The following is a 20477-nucleotide window of genomic DNA, read 5'->3' as shown; positions in this document are numbered from 1 at the left end:
TCCAGTCACTTTTTTAATCTTCTAGATACCTTAACTGCCAAAATTAAGATTAACTTATCAAAAGTATGTAAAGATGTCACATACTCTCTAGCAAATCTTCTAGACTGCAAATTGGGAACATACGAAAATCAAAAATTAATATGAAATGTTCTCCTTGCACATGTCTTCTTCCCACGGGCACTGGTGGTGAAGAACCTGCCTGCTAGTGCAAGAAACATAAGAGCCTCGGATTCGATCCCTGAGTTGGGCAGATCCCCTGGAGGCGGGCATGGCAGCTCACTCCAGTGCTCTTGCCTGGGAAATCCCATGGGCAGAGGAGCCTGGTGGGCTACAGTCCACGGGGTCGCAAAGACTCAGGCACAACTGAGGCGACTTAACACAAAACATGAAATATTTTTCTTGCACATGTCTTTTTTTTTTCCTTTAAAAAAATTTTTTTTTCCATTTATTTTTATTAGTTGGAGGCTAATTACTTTACAATATTGTAGTGGTTTTTGCCATACATTGACATGAATCAGCCATGGATCTACATGTGTTCCCCATCTCGATCCCCCCTCCCGCCTCCCTCCCCATCCCATCCCTCTGGGTCTTCCCCGTGCACCAGCCCTGAGCACTTGTCTCATGCATCCAACCTGGGCTGGTGATCTCTTTCACCCTTGATAGTATACTTGTTTCAATGCTATTCTCTCAGAACATCCCACCCTTGCCTTCTCCCACAGAGTCTAAAAGTCTGTTCTGTACATCTGTGTCTCTTTTTCTGTTTTGCATATAGAGTTATCATTACCATCTTTTAAAATTCCATATATATATGCATTAGTATACTGTATTGATCTTTACCTTTCTGGCTTACTTCACTCTGTATAATGGGCTCCAGTTTCATCCATCTCATTAGAACTGATTCAAATGAATTCTTTTTAATGGCTGAGTAATATTCCATGGTGTATATGTACCACAGCTTCCTTATCCATTCATCTGCTGATGGGCATCTAGGTTGCTTCCATGTCCTGGCTATTATAAACAGTGCTGCAATGAACATTGGGATACATGTGTCTCTTTCAGATCTGGTTTCCTCAGTGTGTATGCCCAGGAGTGGGATTGCTGGGTCATATGGCAGTTCTGTTTCCAGTTTTTTAAGGAATCTCCACACTGTTCTCCATAGTGGCTGTACTAGTTTGCATTCCCACCAACAGTGTAAGAGGGTTCCCTTTTCTCCACATCCTCTCCAGCATTTATTTCTTGTAGACTTTTGGATAGCAGCCATTCTGACTGGCGTGTAATGGTACCTCATTGTGGTTTTGATTTGCATTTCTCTGATAATGAGTGATGGTGAGCATCTTTTCATGTGTTTGTTAGCCATCTGTATGTCTTCTTTGGAGAAATGTCTGTTTAGTTCTTTGGCCCATTTTTTGATTGGGGTCACTTATTTTTCTGGAATTGAACTGCAGGAGTTGCTTGTGTATTTTTGAGATTAATCCTTTGTCTGTTTCTTCATTTGCTATCATTTTCTCCCATTCTGAGGGCTGTCTTTTCACCTTGCTTATAGTTTCCTTTGTTGTTGCACATGTTTTATTTGAGTACAAAACAGGTGTATACATAGAATTAAAGATTTTATATGCATTTAATCTTTGTTCTTCCAAATATTGTCCTCTTATATTAACTCTATTTAATTTGAATTACTATGGACAATATCCATAGCACTTGGTTAGCATGACTTTTATTTTTACCCACATTACTAAAAGTAACCCAGTTATCTTTAAGCTGAAATAAATTTATTGAGAAATAAATTGCACATTAATGTTCCTTTCTTAAAGGTGCTGAGATCAGGAACCGTGGCAACAGCTCCCATTGAAACATGATAGCTGTGTGGTTACGTCATGGCTGACTTCTTTCTGTGTCTTCCTGTGGTAAGGTCTGTTTCCCTATGTGGCAGACATGCCAGTTTCCAAGCTGACTTTGAATCCCATGATATGCATTTCAAATGAAGATTTTTCTTGCCTGCATGACTATGGCCAAGGAGCATCCTGTTCTGTGCTATTTGCTCACTGTCACAAACCTTGTGACACTTCACTAAACAAAGTTGAGCAGGTGATGTCAAGCTGAGTATCAGAGCAGTTTCATATGACTCCAGCCTCACGCTGTGTGTTGGAAGAGAATGTGAATTAACTTTTGCTGCTCTAGGTTTTTACAATCATGAATTATTTCATGTAGAGTCAAAAGGAAATTCTAATCCAGTGGCTTTAGAGTTGAACTCCCTTTTCAAATATCAATCTTATGTAGCTGCCCAAAACATAAAATGATATAAGTAGAACTCCTCCATTGATTGAGTGAGAGGCTCCTGTGAAGCCCCTACAATTCACTTGTCTTATCCCTTCTTTCTCGGTGGGAGCTGTTGAACATCTCAACAGAACACAAGAGCCCTCAGAACAAATTGCAAACCACAAATCTAATTCCAGTCTCTCTCAAGTTACCCACAAATCAACAAAAGCCTAAGAGATGAAGTTACTTATCCAAAGCTATAGAACACAAAGTCTTGCACACATTAGGTCTTAAAATATAAATTACCTGTTAGTTGTTATATTAGCGAAAGAGGCAGACCTAAAATATCTGGAACTTTTTTTCTCACCAAAATTCCTGTTGTTTAATAGGTTTGGCTTTTTTTTTTTTTTTTTTTTCATTTGTCTGGAAGTGTTAAAGAGAAAGTATAAAAGGAAAGTGTTCATTATGAAAATCAACCCCAAAAAGTCTAGGGGTAGGTCAAGGTTGTATAAAAAAATATGGAAGAGATCTCAGAATGTTATCCTGAGGGAACGACAAAATATTCAGTTCAAGTACCACTACTGCACAGATCTGGTGGGACCCAGCTGTTACTGGTACCATGAATGCTTCATTTTGTACAGACAGGTATTTACAGAGAAGTAATTTCCTAAGAGCAAGAGCTCTGGTCAACTCGGATTGAGTTGAAGGCATGCTATATCTTCAGTGTAGAGGATCTGTTCAATAAAACACAGAGTATAATTGAGTTTCATAATGTCACAGAAATCATAAGGCGCAGGTTGCTCTAGGACTCCTAGATATTCTGATTGCTTAAAATGTGTGCTGCAATGTAATATTCTCACTATACATTAGGTAAAATATTTTATTTAATCAAAGGGCTGATATTTTGCATCAGAAGAAAGCACTTTCCCTCACTACACTTTATTCAGGTGCCCCATAACTCTAGAGTTATATCAGTATTTCAAGAAACACAAAATAAATTATCACAGTATCAAACAGTTATGTTTATTACAACAGCCATGAGAGATCTGTACAGAATGCAATGAGACTTTTGCTGGTTCTCAGAATTTCATCTGAAGTCTGAAAGCTGAGACAGTGAAGGGCAGGTTTTGTTACTTATCTAAAAAAAAAGCAACAGATTCATCTCCACTTGGCCAGACTGGTCCAACTGTCATCATTCCCAACAGTTAGTGCAAGGAAAGTTTATGGAGACTTGCTGAAGAGCAAAATCAATGAAGAGATTAAATAGGTATATAAACGACTATCACATTCTCTCTTCCCTCGAGTCAAGTAAAGTTACCTCCCAATGACCACTCAGAGATTGAAATGTCTGTCGAACAGACACACTAACACAATCCCAATTCCTTGCCAAATGCTTGTTAGCTGCACAAAATGTATAGATCAATGTATGACAAAACCCACTGGAAAAAAAAAAAAAAAAATGTATAGGTTTGCTCATGCTATTATGGAACAGATACTTCCCGCTTGGCAAGTGTTCCCTGCAGTTTCTGCACACAGAGAATGGTGCTTGTCTCTTGCCCAGAGAATTCCAAATGCTGGAGGTTGCCTTGAGCAGGTCTCATTGCAGAGCAAGAAGAAAGCATGCAGCGAACTGGCCTCACTCACGGAGCATGTCAGGGCCAGATGATATGCATTTTCATGTTGATCCCTTGGGATACCCAGAAAAGTAACCAGTCTTGAATATTTTTGAAAGGACTCAGGTGTCTGCCAAGAGGAAAAATGGACCATTTTTCTATACTGCTATGGGAGTGGAAGGCCAGTTGTAGTCATCCAAAGGGTTTAGAACCTGTGCTATGAGATCGTGTGGTGCAGAGATACACAGTAAGGGAGTAGAAACTTTGCTATTTTTCTGTGCACCCCTCCCTAGCTCCTGACCACAGAATAGTTAGAAGCAAAGTGAGGAGGAGGTAAAAGAAAGTTCTATTTGAAGTCAGCCGGGAGAGAATAGAATAGAGTGATTTACTCTATTTAAGATAGATTGTTTAGTAGACCAGTTATATCTTTCTAAATTTGTTTTACAGTAGAGGAAACTGAAAACCACAAAGTTAATTGGCCCAAAGGCACAGAAGTTGCAAGTGACAAAACAGTAGCCTTTAATGCCCTGAGAGAATGCCATCTTCCTTTTATAGAGAGTTTGCAAAGAAATCAAGTGTAATATTTACATAATACTCTGTGCTACCTTTCTCTTTGGCATTTTCAACTTAGATCCTAGAAAGATTAGAGTGAAAAACTGTGAATGAGTGTTCTGGGACTACCTAGAGGTAGTGGAGCTCCCCTGGTGCGCAGATGGTAAAGAATCTGCCTGCAATGTGGGAGATCTGGGTTCGATCCCTGGGTCAGGAACATCCCCTGGAGAAGGGAGTAGCAGCTGACTCCAGTATTCTTGCCTGGAGAATTCCATGGATAGAGGAGCCTGACAAGCTACAGTTCATGGGGTCGGAAAGAATGGGACATGACGGAGCGACTAACACACACACACATGTGGATAAGTTGCTTCATTTACCTAAGCCTCCTTTTTTCTCATTTACAAAATGCAGAGTTTGGCTCAACTTAGCTCTAAATTCCCTTTTAGATTTTATAACACAATCATAGCTCAAAAAGACAGAGAGGAGGAAAGAGGAGAGGAGAAGAAGGGAGGGGAAAGGAGGAAAGGAGCATGATGTGAAAGAGTAAGATTCTGTATTCTTTGTATTAGACAAAATTTTCTACTTTAAATCTGTATTTTTCGGAAGAGTCAGAGAATTCAATTAGAAATCAAAAAGTGGCTTTATATTCTCCCCCTCCTCTTTCCCATTACTTCTTTTAGAGGAATTTCTAAGATGATTTCAAAATAAAAAAGAAAACATAGTTTTAAGAGATGGAAGCATTCTATCCTCTCTGAAATGCTTTCAGTTGTAGGTAGTAAAGAAAATTCTGCAACCTCTAAAAGCTGCCCAGTAACTGAATTCTCAGGAGAAACGGTGGGATGGAGGTTTGTTTTGTTTGTTTGTTTTTTAAACATGACGGGAATGAGACTGGGGAATTGTAACTTCAGATGGGTTTGTTGCTGCAGCTTTCAATCCTGTCACAATTGGTGTCATGAAGACGAATAAAGTTGGTGCCATCTTCTGTTTTCATTATCATCCAAGGGGCTGGGATCGGAAAGGATTCGTTTTGTGCCACCGTCATTTCTCATTACTGTCTTTGTCATGAGAGTGAATTATAACAGCCCTCCGATGCCAGCGATGGCTTTGCTCTCGTCACAGACTTTCATTCTTGGGACAAAGACGGTAATAAGAATGGAATGTCGTGTGAAAACAGAGCTCACTTTCATGACAGTTGGAAATTGGTGATGAAAATAGAAAATGGCAGAAAAAAATTAATCCTTTTTTTGTGGCAAAAATGGTCCTGCAAACAACAGTGTGCACCAAAGGTATCCCTCACTGTGGCAATGACAAAGCAAAGGAAAGGCAAACAATTAACAGCTTTTGGAGCAAATGAGGGATTCTGAGGCATCCATCTTGCTTGGTGCTTTGGAAATATCTCTCTTAATCCTGAATAATGTAACATCCATTTAGCTCCAAAAGTAATGTGATAGGCAATTAGGAGGCTCTCTGTTCTCCCTTCAGTGATGTGGGTATCTCTATTACATACTGCCAGAAAAGCATTACCAAATTTATGGAAGACATTAGAATTTCTATATACGATACTGTACACACACACACACACTCACACTCACACTCACACACACACACACACACATATGTCTCTGTGTATGTGTTCATATATATGCAATTCTAGAAAAGTATTTAGCTGACTCAAAAATAGTGGTGATGAAAGGAAAAACATCCACTTTCTATTTTATAAATTCCAATATTGATTGATTTTTTTAAGCCAGAGCATTTGCCACAGAAAATTGCAGAAATGTTAGCCCTCTCTCCCACCAAAATAAAGGTAATACCACTGAATCACCTTTATTACTGGAGTCTAATGTCACCTCTTGATCCATATTCTCTAATTTTAAAATGGCAAGGGGGAAAATACTATTTATATATACATTTTAAAAAGGGATTAATTGCTTTCTTTATAGATTCTTTTTCCCACCATATTCCAACTATGATGTTTCACTTTTACACTTGGAGGTTGTATCTTTACAGAAGGAGGGTTAGAGCAAGCTGATGGTGGCAAGAACCTGTGAAATGATCCTTTCATTAGATTTCATTTAAAGCATTCTATTTAAGTTTACCATTTGCCAATATACATAACATATTCAGCATTTTCCATTTTCAACACATGGCATTGTTGGGAGGGAAAATAAGTCTTTTAATATGCACATTGAGCACAGACCCTTTTATAAGTTGGTTATTGAGTACAGAAACATTTATTCTGTGCATACTAGTGCCTAGCATAATTGAAGGTTGCTAGATGTTGACAGAATTGCCTATAGTATATGTACTAGCCAGGAAAAGTCAGCATGAGAGACCACTTGTATTGATAGGAAAAGAAGGCAATTATGCTGTAAAACATCACCTAAGTTCACTTGACTTCTTTTACTTTGAAGTGGTTCTTGGCAAAGGCACATTTTAAAGCCCGAAATGTTTTACAGTTTAACGGGCAGAAGAGAAGGGAATAAAATGGTAATTGTTAGGGGAAAAGAGGGGAGAAAAGATTCTTCTAAACTAGTAGAATCTTAACATAGAAAATATGCTGGAATAATTTTATATAGCTCTCCCAAGTCACTGACAGAGTATTCTCAATTAAAAATCTAAAAAGTAGATTACCCTAAAGCTTTCTCTAGAGTGTTTTGTGTAACTGAAAAGATTGAAAGTGTAGAACTCTTCAAACCATATAAAGAAAGCTCATTTTAGAGCAAGGTTACTAACCATCATAGAAGACCCATGAGGCATTTGTTCTTTGTTTTGTTTCTGGTTTTTAGCTTTTGACTTCTCTACTGTATTTTTTTTTTGAAATATAATTGACTTACAATGTTATTTTAGTTTCAGGTGTACAAAATAGTGATATGTAAAGTTATTATAAAATATTGGCTATATTCTCTGTGCTATATATTATGCCCTTGTATCTAGGAGAGATATCTTCACTGCCATGCTCATTGCAGCATTATTCACAACAAGCAAAGAATGGAGGCAACCTAACTGTCTGTTGACAGATGGCTAGATAAAGAAATGTATACACAGTTGACCCTTGAACAACATGCATTTGAACTGTGCAGGTTCACTTATGCAATGATTTTTTTTTTCAATTAATACCACAGTACAACAGCATCCATGGTTTGTGGATCCACTAATGTGGAACCACAGATATGAAGGACTGGCAGTAATGTTACACTCTGATTTTTTACTGCTTGGAGTTGGTGCCTCTATGCCAGAATTGTTCAACTGTCAATTATATACACAATGAAATATTTTTAGCCTTAAAAAGGAAGGAAATCCTGCCCTTTGCAACAACATAGATGAACCTGGGGCTTCCCTGGTGACTTAGACGTTAAAGAATTTGCCTGCAATGTGGGAGACCCGGGTTCAATCCCTGGGTTGGGAAGATCCCCTGGAGGAGGGCATGGCAACTCACTCTAGTATTCTTGCCTGGAGAATTCCCATGGACGGAGGAGTCTGGTGGGCTACAGTCCACAGAGTTGCAAAGAGCCGGACACGACTGAGGAGCTAAGCACTGCACTGGATGAACCTGTAGAGCACTATGCTGACTCACACACGCCAGACAGAAACAGATATTGCATGGGATCTCTTACCTGTGGAATCTAAACAGTAGTTGAACTAGACACAGTAGAATTATGGTTGCCAGGAACAGAAGGGAGATAGGGAGAGACTGGAAAAGGGTTTCAAGTTTCAGTTACAAGATAAATAAGGTCTCAGGCCTAACATATAGCATGGTGACTATAGTTGAGAATTTATTTTTGTTTAGTCCCTAAGTCATGTCTGACTCTTTTGTGAGCCCCCTACCCCGCCCCGGACTGGAGCCCACCATGCTCCTCTGTACATAGGATTCTCTAGGCAAGAATACTGGAGTGGATTGTCATTTCCTTCTCCAGGTGATTTTCCTGACCCACAGATAGAATCTGTATCTCCTGCATTGGCAGGCAGATTCTTTACCACTGGGCCACCAGGGTAGCCTGTAACTGAGAATACTGTAGTGTAATTAAAACTTGCTGAAAGTGAAACTTAAGCATTCTCACTGAAAGAAAAAAAATTTTAATTAACTCAATCCTAGGACTTCTTTCAGAATATATATAATATATCAAATGATCGTGCTGTACACTTTAAGTAGCTTACAATTTCTGTTTGTCATTTATACCTCAATAAAGCTGAAAAGAAAAGAAGTTGGTTTAGAATCCTAAATGCTTTTTGGTAATCTGATTATTTAATCCTGAAAATACAATGTTTGCAACAAAAAGACAATTTTTCCCTTGAAAATCATCCGTTTATTTATTTATTTTTTGGATGTTTCTCTTTTCTTTCTTTTCTTTTATTTACTTTTGTTAGTTGGAGGCTAATTACTTTACAATGTTGTAGTGGTTTTTGCCATACATTGACATGAATCAGCCATGGATTTACATGTGTTCCCCATCCCAATCCCCCCTCCCGCCTCCCTCCCCATCCCATCCCTCTGGGTCTTCCCTGTGCACCAGCCCTGAGCACTTGTCTCATGCATCCAGCCTGGGCTGGTGATCTGTTTCACCCTTGATAGTATACTTGTTTCAATGCTATTCTCTCAGAACATCCCACCCTCGCCTTCTCCCACAGAGTCCAAAAGTCTGTTCTGTACATCGTGTCTCTTTTTCTGTTTTGCATATAGGGTTATCGTTACCATCATTTAAAATTCCATATATATGCATTAGTATACTGTATTGGCCTTTATCTTTCTGGCTTACTTCACTCTGTATAATGGGCTCCAGTTTCATCCATCTCATTGGAACTGATTCAAATGAATTCTTTTTAATGGCTGAGTAATATTCCATGGTGTATATGTACCACAGCTTCCTTATCCATTCATCTGCTGATGGGCATCTAGGTTGCTTCCATGTCCTGGCTATTATAAACAGTGCTGCAATGAACATTGGGGTGCATGTGCCTCTTTCAGATCTAGTTTCCTCAGTGTGTATGCCCAGGAGTGGGATTGCTGGGTCATATGGCAGTTCTGTTTCCAGTTTTTTAAGGAATCTCCACACTGTTCTCCATAGTGGCTGTACTAGTTTGCATTCCCACCAACAGTGTAAGAGGGTTCCCTTTTCTCCACATCCTCTCCAGCATTTATTTCTTGTAGACTTTTGGATAGCAGCCATCCTGACTGGCGTGTAATGGTACCTCATTGTGGTTTTGATTTGCATTTCTCTGATAATGAGTGATGGTGAGCATCTTTTCATGTGTTTGTTAGCCATCTGTATATCTTCTTTGGAGAAATGTCTGTTTAGTTCTTTGGCCCATTTTTTGATTGGGTCATTTATTTTTCTGGAATTGAGCTGCAGGAGTTGCTTGTATATTTTTGAGATTAATCCTTTGTCTGTTTCTTCATTTGCTATTATTTTCTCCCATTCTGAGGGCTGTCTTTTCACCTTGCTTATCCTTAACAAAATTCTAGCAAACAGAATCCAACAACATATCAGAAAGATCATACATCATGACCAAGTGGGCTTTATCCCAGGAATGCAAGGATTCATTAATATCTGCAAATCAATCAATGTAATACACCACATTAACAAATTAAAAGATAAAAACCATATGATTATCTCAATAGATGCAGAAAAAGCCTTGACAAAATTCAACATCCATTTATGATAAAAACTCTCCAGAAAGCAAGCATAGAAGCAACATACCTCAACATAATAAAAGCTGTATAGGACAAACCCACAGCAAACATTATCCTCAATGGTGAAAAATTGAAAGCATTTCCCTTAAACTCAGGAACAAGACAAGGGCACCCATCTCACTGCTACTATTCAACATAGCTTTGGAAGTGTTGGCCACAGCAATTGGAGCAGAAAAAGAAGTAAAAGGAATCCAGATAGGAAAAGAAGAAGTGAAACTCTCACTGTTTGCAGACAACATTGTCCTCTACATCGAAAACCCTAAAGACTCTACCAGAAAATTACTAGACCTAATCAATGAATACAGTAATGTTGCAGGATATAAAATTAACACACAGAAATCCCTTGCATTCCTATACACTAACAATGAGAAAACAGAAAGAGAAATTAAGGAAACAATACCATTCACCATTGCAACAAAAAGAATAAAATACTTAGGAGTATATCTACCTAAAGAAACGAAAGACCTATATATAGAAAACTATAAAACACTGATGAAAGAAATCAAAGAGAACACAAATAGATGGAGAAATATACCATGTTCATGGATTGGAAGAATCAATATTGTGAAAATGACTATACTACCCAAAGCAATCTATAGATTCAATGCAATCCCTATTAAGCTACCAACGATATTTTTCACAGAACTAGAACAAATAATTTCACAATTTGTATGGAAATACAAAAAAACCTCGAATAGCCAAAGCAATCTTGAGAAAGAAGAATGGAACTGGAGGCATCAACCTGCCTGACTTCAGGCTCTACTACGAAGCCACAGTCATCAAGACAGTATGGTACTGGCACAAAGACAGAAATATAGATCAATGGAACAGAATAGAAAGCCCAGAGATAAATCCGCGTACCTATGGACACTTCATCTTCAACAAAGGAGGCAAGGATATAAAATGGAAAAAAGACAACCTCTTTAACAAGTGGTGCTGGGAAAACTGGTCAACCACTTGCAAAAGAATGAAACTAGAATACTTTCTAACACCATACACAAAAATAAACTCAAAATGGATTAAAGATCTAAATGTAAGACCAGAAACTATAAAACTCCTAGGGGAGAACATAAGCAAAACACTCTCCGACATAAATTACAGCAGGATCCTCTATGACCCACCTCCCAGAATATTGGAAATAAAAGCAAAACTAAACAAATGGGACCTAATGAAACTTAAAAGCTTTTGCACAACAAAGAAAATTATCTGTTTATATTTAAGCTCAAAATGACATTTAAGTTGCAGGTATACATACTTACTACATCAACAATTTTTAGTCATTTTTAATCATCAGTATGTCAATTTATATCAAATCAATGCTGCAATCAATACAGCCATCAGATGTTTTTATTCATGATAAAATTGCTTTTTATGCAATGGAGTGCCTTTGTGTTTATTGTGTGTTGGCTAATTTTTTTGTATGGTTCATTTGTATAGCCTTAGACTTATTATTTAACCTTAGACTTACTATTTAAATTCACAACAGAAAAAAAGAGCTGAGGAAAATATCTCACCCAGGTGATTGGTGACTAAAACTCAGTTCATGAAATGTTGGTTTGTGAATGGATACCTCAGATGCAGAACAGACATTGAGAGTAGGTTATAGCACAAAAAGGAATCAATAAAAATGGGAGACCATTTACATAAGATTTTATTTCTAATTCCATACTTTCAACTATATCAACTGTAGGGGATGGGAAGTACATATATATTTGGTCAGCCATTATTTAACAGAAGAACTTAAATAAAATTGAATATGACTTCCCAATTTCTTTAATTTATATTGCATCATGACTTTTTAATTGTCTTTGGCAAGCTTCACATTTATTTAAATTCTAAATCAAGATGTTGACTAAATCTTAGTTGCTCACTGGTTATTAGATCTTAAGTTAACTTATACAGTATCACCATTTAAATAATGATGTAGTAAACATCTTTATGGGTATAATTTTTTAATATCTTAGATTATTTTCTTTGGATGCTAGAATGGAGTTGTATGGGTGAAATGTAGGCACATATTTAAGACTCTTGACACATAATGCCAAATTATTTCCCCAAAAGTTTCTGGCAATCATAACTGAACTCTGTAAACTCAGCAGCATTATAATGTTGATTTCCCTTTTTTTAAAATTTATCTTTTTCATTATTGTTAGTTGAAACATAGTTGGTATACAGAAAAATTTGCTTTTTGTAGTTGTACAGTTTGATGACTTTGACAAATGTATACTGTAACCACAACAGCAATCAAATTATATAATAGATATTTCTGTACTCTATGAAGTTATACTGTAAATCTCTGTAGGAAGGTAGGTTTCAGCTATCTTCAGCCCCTACAAACCACTAATTTGATTTGTTGCTATACTTTTGCTTTTTCCAGTATATCATATAAATGGAAATATAGGATATGTGACCTTTTTTGACTGACTTCTTTTACTGAGTTTAGTCCTGAGAACATCATGTTATTGATGCATCATTAGCTTGTTCCTTTTTTGCTTAGTAGTGTTCTATGAGAGGATGAACCACAATTTATGCATGCATTCACCAGTTAATAGAATTTAAATTGTTTACAGTTTCTTTGTAATTATGAATGTTCAGATACAAGTATTTGTGTGGAAATATTTTCAACACATGTAAAAAAATACCTTGAAATGGGACAGTTGGTTCAGATGGTAAGTATATATGCAACTGTGTACCTCAGTGCCAAATTGTTTATTAAATGGGCTATACCATTTTCCATTCACTTTGCATCCTCACCAGTTTTATATATATATATATATATATATATATATAGGTAAGGTTGGTAGGGTGAAGATTTTAGCCACCCTGGTAGCACGATGTAGCGATATCTTGTTGCGCTTTTAATTTTCCAAATGATTAACAATACCAAACATCTTTTCATATGTTTAATATATAAAATTTCTTTGTGTGTGTATGAAGCTTCTCTTTAAACTTTCATCCACTTATATTGAATTGTGTGTCATATGAATATTGTGCTCTAAGAGTTCTTTTGAGAGTAGAAAGTTTTAGTTTTGAAGCATAAATTCTCGACTTTTGTGGTTTGTACTTTTGTGTGCTAGATGAGAATATTTGCCTATCCCAGATCACAAAGATTTTCTCCTATATTTTTTCCTATGTTTATATTTCTAAGTTTCACATATAGGTTTCATGATCCCTTCATGCTAAACTTTTCTTTGTTAACACATGTATGAAAAGAAGAAATGAAATTTTTTTTCTCCCACTAGCACACAATTTGTTGAAAAGAGTAGACTTTCTAGAATTCCCTTGGAACACTACATCTGTCAAAAATAAATTGACTATAGAAATATCGGTCTATTTTTAGACTCTCTATTTTGTTCCATCAGTCAATATCACTAAAACCACATTCTCTTGATTACTGAATATTTATAGTAAGCCTTGAAATCAGGCTTACTATAGCCTGGTTTATGTGTCTTTCAGATTTGTTCTTCTGACTCAAAATTTGTTGGACTATGTAGGCCATTGCCTTTCCACATAAGTTATAGAATCATTTTCCCAATTTCCAAAACTGTTTTCTTAGATTGTGATTAGTATTTTTTGAACCTATATATCAATTTAGGAGAAAGTGACAACAATGTTGAGATTTCCAATCCAAAAACATAATATAGCTCTCAATTTATTGGATCATTTTGTTTCTCTTGTCAATTTTTTTATTCTTAGCATAAAATTCTTGCACGTATTAGGTTAGTTGGCTTTAGATGTCTCATGTTTCCTTTTTTGTGCTATTATAAATAATGCAGTTTTTAAAAATGTATATCAATATCCAAATTTTAAGTATTAGTATATAAAAATATAATTGATTCTTATAAGTTGACTGTGCATCCAGTGACATTTCTAAACTCATTTACAGATTCTATGAGGTATTTTGTAGATTCTTTGAAATTGTATTCATAGATAACTGTGATTTTCTGAAGGTAATTATACCCATGTTTATTCCTTGCAAGTCTGTAATGCACTGGTTATGACCTCCTCTACAATGTTGCATAGAAGTGGTGAGATTAGATGTCTTATTATTTACTACATTATGGTAAAAGTACTATTATTTTTCATTTAAATATGCTGTCAGTTATGAGTTTTGTTAAGTTAAGGAAGTTAACTTACTCTACCAAGTTAAGGAAGCTCCCTTCTGTTGTTAGATTGCTGAGAGATTTTTTACTTTAAATAGATGTGACTTTTTTATTTTAAGTAGATGTCACTGATTCTTATACCATTCTTTTTTGTTATTGTTTCTAAACTAGACTTGCTAGGAATTTCTCAAAGAATTTTGCATCTATTTTAAGGTGAAAGTAATGGGTAATGCTGTTTGTTTGTTTGTTTGTTTTTAATACTGTTTTTGTATTGGTCTGTTTTTGCTTTTCTCGGGTTTTGGTACCAACAGGCCTCATAAAATGAGTTGGAAAATGTTCTCTCACTTCTGTATTCTAAAGGAATTTATTCTAAAAGAGTAATTATTTAAATGTTTCATAAAACTTATACATGCTGCCACCTGGGCCTGAAATTTACTTTGGGGGAAGATTTTAAGTTCCAAATTAGTATTACTGTATAGATACCAGGCTGTTTTAATTGTCTCCTTCTTCATGAGTGATATTCAATTGTTTATTTCCAGAAAATTATCCACTTTATCTAAGTTTTAAGATGAATCGTCATAATGTTGTTCATAATATTCTACCATTATCCTTTTAAGATCTGTAATTATGTTCTCTTTTATTCTTGATATTTGTGATTTTACCTACTTTCTTTTTTCTTCAGCGCTTTGCATAAGACTTTATCAATTTGATTGAACTTCTGAAAGAACCAGTTTTTAGATTCATTAATTTTATTTATTTTTAATGGAAATATAGTTACTGTTCAACACTAGACAAGTTACATGTATACAGCACAGTGATTCACAAACTTTATAGGTTATACTTCACTTATGTCTACTGTGTATGCCTACTTATTCGCTTCAGTTGTCTGACTGCAACCCCATGGACCTTAGCTCACCAGGCTCCCCTGTCCATGGGATTCTCCAGGAAGAATACTGGAGTGGATTGCCATGCCGTCCGTCAGGGGTTGTTCCCCATACAGGTATTGAACTTGCGTCTCCTGCATTTCAGGTGGATTCTTTACCACTGAGCCACCGGGTAAGCCCCATTTTGCTTATACTCATTACAAAATATTGGCTATATTCTTCTTCTTGTACAACACTTCCATGTAGCTCATTTATACACAGTGGTCTGTACCTCCTTTTCCCCATTGGTAACCACCAGTTTGTTCTCATATCTGTGAGTCTGTTTCTTTTCTGTTATATTCACTAGTTGTATCTTTTAGATTCCATGAGTAAATGATGCCATACAGCATTTATCTTGCTTTGTCTGACTCATTTCACTCAGTATAATATCTTCTGAATCCTTCCATGTTGCTACAAATGGCAACATTTTATTCTTTTTTGTGGCTGAGTAGTGTTCCACTGTGTATGTATGTATCTACCACATCTTCTTTATCTATCCATCTGTTGATGGACACTTGGGTGGCTTTCTTACCTTAGAAATTGCAAATAATGCTGCCATGGACATTGGGATGCACACATTTTTGAGTTAGTGTTTTTGGTTTTATGTATATATACACAGCAGTGGAATTGCTGGGTCAAAGGGCACTTCTATTTTTAGTTTTTTGGGAGACTTCTATACCATTTTCCACAGTGGCTGTACAAATTTACATTCCCTTCAACAATGTACAAGGATTCCCATTTCTCCACATTCTCACCAACGTTGTTATTTGTGTTCTTTTTGATGACAGCCATTTTGACAGGTGTGAGCTGGTATCTCATTGTGGTTTTGGTTCATTTCCCTGATGATTAGGGATGCTAAGCATCTTTTCATATACCTGTTGCCCTCCTGCATTTCCTGTCTCAAAATAAGTCTATTTTTAAATCGGGTTGTGTTTTTCATATTGAGTTGTGTGAGCAGTTTAAATATATTAAATATTAGTCCCTCATCAGTCATATCACTTGCAAATCTTTTCTCTCATTCAATAGCTTGCCTTTTCATTTTGTTGATGGTTTTATTTGCCATGCAAAAGCTCTTAAGTTTAATTAGGTCTCATTGTTTATTTTGTTTTTTGTTTCCTGTGCTATGGAAGATAGATCCCCAAAAATATTGCTGCAATTTATGTCAATGATTATTCTGCCTGTGCTTCCCTCTAGGAATTTTATAGTACCTGGTCTTACATTTAGGTCTTTAGTTCATTTGATTTTATTTAGCTATATGATGTTAGAGAATGTTATAATTTCATTCTTTTAAATGTAGTTGTCCAGTTTTCCCATCAAGATTTATTGAAGAGACTGACCTATTCTCATGATATAATCTTATCTCATGATATATTCTTATGACAAATAATCTTTGTCATAGATTAATTGACCATAAGTGTGTGGATTTATTTCTGGGCTTTCTGTCCTATTCTACCTATCGATCTATGATCTGTTTCTGTACCAGTACTATACTGTTTTGTAATACAGTCTGAAGTCAGGGAGCATGATTCCTTCAGCTCTATTCTTCTTTCTTGAGATTGTTTTGGCTATTCAGGGTCTTAAGTGTTTTCATACAAACTTAACTTTTTGTTCTAGCTCATGAGAAATGCCATCAATATTTTGATAGGGATTGCATTAAATTTACTTATATTCTTTATTATTTTCTTCTATTTGCATTGATTTTAATTTTTCTCTTATTTTTGTATTTTTTAATGTAATGACTTAATTTACTGATTTGAGATTTTTTTACTATAATTTTTGTTATAAGTGTCTCCAGGTACTGCTTCAGCTTTGTCCCCAAAATTCAGTATATTGTAGTTTCATTTTATTCCATTGCAAAATATTTTATCATTCCCCACTTTGAATCACTAGTTATTTTGAATTATATTTTTTACATCTAAGTATTTCAGGGTTTTCCACATTTTTTATACTATCAGTATCTATTTTGACTCCATTGTACCTGGATAAATACTTTTGTTTGATTTGTGTACTTGTTTGTTTTATGAGTCATAGTATGATCTATATTGGTGAATATTCTCTGCATATGTTAAAATGCTGTTTGTTCTGTTGCTTTGGGGTCCAGTGTTCTATAAGTGAAATTAGAAAGAAGCGTTTGATACTGCTTTTCTTTTACATCCTCTGTATCCTTAATTTTTTCTATCTTCTTACTTTATTATTAGAAAGAAATTTTATAGTCTCTAATTATAATGGTTGGTTTGTCTTCTTCTCCTTTTAGATCTGTCAGTTTTCATGTGTGTGTGTGTGTTTGCACGCTAAATCGCCTCAGTTGTGTCCAACTCTTTGCCATCCTATGGACTGTAGACCACCATGTTCCTCTGTTCGTGGGATTCTCCAGGCAAGAATACTGGAGTGGGTTGCCACACCCTCCTCCAGGGGATCTTCCTGCCCCAGGGATCAAACCCGCAACTCATGTCTCCTGCATTGGCAGGCAGGTTCTTTACCACTAGTGCCACCTGGGAAGCTGTTCTGTTTCATATATTTTGATAATCTGCAAGTGAATATATGGTTAGGATTGTTATATCTTCTTGATGAATTGATTCCTTTATCAGCAGAAAGCAGTAATTTCAGAGGTTCTGGCAGAAGACAGAAGACCTTGGAATCAGAGATAAAACTTTTTATTATTCACAGCACAGGAAATAGTATCAACTCTTCCTTTCCCCTAACTCTTATGAATGCAAGACAAAGTGTAAACTCAGGCAGATGCTGTACCCACAATGGGTTTGTGTTGAGTTGAGAAACCCTGACCTTCGGAAATCCCAATCCTATAAAGAAGGCTGCTAGGAGACCTGCCCAACATTTTCCCTGGAGGACATTATCTTTATTATCCTAGACAACAAACAAATCTGCCTTATGCCATGGAGATGAAGGCAGACACAATTTTTAAAAGGATTATCCATAATAAATGAAATCACAAGATGTGAGGATATATTAGAGACACGTGGAGAATTGTTTTCCAGCTATATCTCTTCTTATGCTTGAAGATCTTTCTATATTCTATTTTGCATATTGTATGGTCACTTGCCTTTCCTTTCAATCAGTATTTGCTTGGTGTATATTTTTCCATATTTTATTTTTAACCTATCAGTATTTTTATGTTTAAGATGGGCTTTATGTGGGAGGCATTTGATCTCAATTTTTTAATCCAGATTGCCACTCTACCTTTTAGTTGAGGAGTTTAGTCCATATTTTAAATGTAACTGCTAAATAAATTTAAATCGACTAACTTGTTATTATTTTATATTTATACTATCTCTTCTGTTACTTTTTCCTCTATTCTATTATTTTTCTATGGTTTAGGATATATTCTACCTTTAAATTATATTCTCTCACTGCAAATTATATTATTCCATTTCACTTTGTTTTACAACTGTATACTTTCACATCTTTCCACTTCCTCACTTCCATCCATTTTGCTATTTTTGTGCTATATTTTGCTTCTATATATGTTAAATAACCCATAAGATTTTGCTACTATTTTTAAGAGATATTTAGCTCTTTAATAAAATAAGAAAAATAACTTACACAATTTAGTTTATATGATTTCTAAGATTAATTATATAAGTTCAAATGTTCATATGTATTCTAATTTTCTTCTGCCTGACATACATGCTTTAACATTTTTTGTAGTATAGGTATGTTGGCAATGAGTTCTGTAAGCTTTTGCTTGTTTGAAAAAGTCTTTGTCTGTATGATTACTTTTCTTCTACTTACCTTAAGCTTAATTTACTCTTGTCTTTACACACACACACACACACAGACTAAACCCAAAACCTGTGTATAATACACTAGTGAAACACTTTTTAAACACTTCATACATAGTGTGGTAGGAGCAGTGGGAAGCATAAAATCGAAGTGTGCAGCAGCATTCTGAAATTGAACTCAGCAGCAGAGTGATCCTGGGTAATGCAATATGGCTTAAAAACCAAGCATCAGTAGTTTTAATTTCCATATAGACTCTGTTAAGAAATGCTGCACCAACATTCTTTTGGTATAGAGGATGATATCATGTGGGAAAACATGGACAATGATGGCTCTGACTCAGAAAATGATTAAAAAGACAAATTCTGAATAGAAAGACATTTTAGGAGTACTTTAATGAGTATCATTTGCTAATTTATTTTATGTAGGTAAAAGATAAATGTGGTCAAACTTATGTTTAAATGTCTAAAAACGCTCTTTTATTACATGAAGTTTAAAAGTCTAAGTGATAAGAAGGCATTGTGTCACTTGACTGGCTGAATTTTTTCTTTCTTTTATGTACAAAAAATTAGATGGCAGTAATAAGCAATGGTATGAGAATCACTACAATATTATCATTGATAAATGTTTTGTTTATTTGAAATAATTTTAACAATTAGCTTTTAAACTCACTTCTATTTTTTTGTGTGAATTCTTTTTCTTCTAAACTGTTTGTTGCAATTTAAAAATGTGTTAATTCCCTCATCATGTAGATATTTATTACAGTTTTTAAATGTGTTGTTTAACCTATAATCATCTAGGTATTTTGCCTGTGTAACAAAACAAAATTCCTTCATTAATTCCAACAAACATTAAACAAATCAGAGATCAGCAAAGCAGGAAAAAAGTAAGACAGGCTGACATTTGTTCTTTAGAGCAGATTTCATTATTTTGACATTGCTATAGAAATTATATTTATCAATTATTCAAAACTTTGATATCAAGGTATAAAAATTATAAGAATAGATGATTATGGCTTTAACAGAAAAAGTAACTTCATAGATAAACTTTTGATGTAAGTATCATTGCATTGTGCTCCCAAACTGTGATAAAGACTTTCATGGTCAGGATTAAAACTTTGGACATTATTTATTTTCATTTAGAAATTTGCTCCCTCTTTACCATTTTTTTTTTAAGAAAAAGATTTCTTTCTCTAACTTGTCACAGTTATTCTTTTGATTTTTTTTATTGCCACTCTTGTCCAGAACTGTGGAGGCGGAAAGGCAATATTGGAATGGCCTTGTCTATGGAGCCAGAGTGGGGAGTTGGTTTCTAATTTCTGTCACTTACCAGCTGAGTGACCTTTGGTAATCACCTAACTTCTCTGTTCTTATTTCTTCAGGTGTAAGATAGGGATTAAAATAATCATTATATCTATAGCTAACATTTATAGAATATTTCTTATTCAAGTAATGTATTAGGAACTTTATACATACCATTCCATATAATCTTCGCAAGAAACCTCTGGAGACAATATTATTATTATCTCCATTTTATACTAACAAGGCCACAATAGAGTAAAATGAAATAGTACTTACTACGTATGGAAAGTAGGCACTCA

The 20477-nt window shown here is 35.4% G+C and overlaps 1 long non-coding RNA gene across 1 annotated transcript in view; it reads left to right on the top strand.

The window, feature by feature from the left end:
- LOC133041497 (uncharacterized) overlaps nucleotides 1-20477 on the top strand; it is a 221264-nt gene that overhangs the window by 78722 nt on the left and 122065 nt on the right. The window contains exon 2 of the long non-coding RNA XR_009689254.1: nucleotides 1812-1909. This is a non-coding gene — a long non-coding RNA (uncharacterized LOC133041497). The remainder of the gene's footprint in view (nucleotides 1-1811; nucleotides 1910-20477) is intronic.

This window comes from Dama dama, chromosome 3, assembly GCF_033118175.1.
Source record: "Dama dama isolate Ldn47 chromosome 3, ASM3311817v1, whole genome shotgun sequence".
Taxonomy (NCBI): domain Eukaryota; kingdom Metazoa; phylum Chordata; class Mammalia; order Artiodactyla; family Cervidae; genus Dama; species Dama dama.
Note: the sequence above shows the minus strand (reverse complement) of the source record. Positions and strands in the feature narration are given on the sequence as shown.